Genomic DNA, 1,899 nt, shown 5'->3' with positions numbered 1-1,899 from the left:
CTTTGTCATTTTTTTCTTATTTTCTCATATCGTTGTGAAGGCCATGCATCCACAGTTAAAACTAGTGACATTTGGTGTGTGAAAATGTTTTATCTTCCTTCTTCGTGTACATTCTTTGTAAAAGTGAAGTGAAGACAGATTTTTGGACATTTCAGTATTAATAATACCCGTGCACAACTGTATATTAATTTAGCTCATTGATCATGAGATAATTAGTCATACATGACAAGGTTTAGTTTGCCGATATTCGAAATTGTAGCCATAATAAATCATACCGCGAAGAGTATAAAATTAGAGACAAGAGTAGATTAAAAAGATTTCATGAGAAGTTGTCCATTTTTGACCAAAAGGAAAGAATAGATTTGAGTTCTAAAATAAGAAGAAGTTTGGAACAGTCAAGCTCCAAGTAAGTTTTTAATGGTCTGTCTATATGTAACTAAAAGATTTTGGTCAGGTACAAACAATACTCAATTTATAGAAAACTAACCTTTTATATCTCCAAAGTAGAATATTGAAGAAGGTGTATCGCAAAACCCTGGCTACATCTGGAGCAGTACACTTTTTATAGAGGATGTTGCACTTTTTCCAGTGTGAATTCTCCAGATTCTTAGGGTTAAGTTGAAAAGATTACATAAATTCATCATGTAGACCATACTCTTTGGAATTTTATGGGGTTATTTTGATAGTGATTTATAGATTGTGCAAAAATGAAACTTCTGTTGCGTCAAAGAGTTCAGGATAAGGGAACAGAAACTTAAAATTAGAGCCAACTTATTTAATTGAGAAATTATGAATTACTGAAAGAGTCATGAATATTGGAATTCTGAAAAATTTTGAAGAGAAATACAGAATTGGATGGTAAGGATAGAGTGTATAAGAAGTTTTATTAACCTTTACTTGTGATGTTATTAAATTGAGGCATAGGTTTGAAGTATTTGGCAGTAGGAACAGAAGGACGATGAGAAATGTTTGCTGACAGATGGGGGGTGTCTGGAATTCAGTACCTCAAAGTGCTAGACATAGAAAACGTCATAGAAGTATCTTTGCATCTCTTACCAATGCACTTGTACAGTTGGTTCCCTTAATCATTGTCAAGTACCTGCACTGGACTGGAGATGGAAGTAGTGCCTTCCCCTCATTGTTCCAGTGGCTGCTTCCCTTGACATTGCTGCTACCACGTTCTTGCCATCTAGTAGCTGCAAATTCCAAGAAATATGCCAAAGGCGATTTGACATCTTGTTGAGGACAGATTGCAGGGTTAAGACTGAATTGGGCTATTAAGTGAGTAGAGCTTTCCATTATTAAATTTGATAGCATGACTGCACTTTGTGTTTTGAGATTGTATCACTGCATCACCACAGATTCAAGTAACAAGTCACTACGGTCTACTCCAATGAGTTTACTTACTGGTAGTGATATCATAAGCACTGCAGCTATAAGGGCTGAGAATGTACCCTCCCTGCAGTTTCAGTGGCAACAAATGTAGCCTTTAACTTGAGTTGGCAGAAACAGAAAAGTTAACAGTCTAAGAGGGATGCAGTCAACCCATCAAATTTGTGGTAGTCAACCAGATATCACAAGATCCTGGTCTGTTACCCTATTGAATACTGCATTTCAAGTACATATCCAAGTGGCTTTAAAGGCTGCACAGAAATGCTGGACTAAATGCACCCATTTTCCAAACCTCCCCCTCCCCATCACAGTGCGGTGAAATTTGCTGTCTGCTAAATCACTTTGAAATGCCTTTTAAATTTTGACTATCCAAGGAATCTGCAGCAAAGATAAATAGCAACAATTCTGGAACAGAATGATGGAATGTGTGACAGGAATGGCTTGTTGTTCCAAGAATAGTAGTGTTGCATTTGGATACCATTACTTCTAAAAATTGACTTTCAATAC

This window comes from Stegostoma tigrinum, chromosome 32, assembly GCF_030684315.1.
Source record: "Stegostoma tigrinum isolate sSteTig4 chromosome 32, sSteTig4.hap1, whole genome shotgun sequence".
Lineage (NCBI taxonomy): Eukaryota > Metazoa > Chordata > Chondrichthyes > Orectolobiformes > Stegostomatidae > Stegostoma > Stegostoma tigrinum.
Note: the sequence above shows the minus strand (reverse complement) of the source record.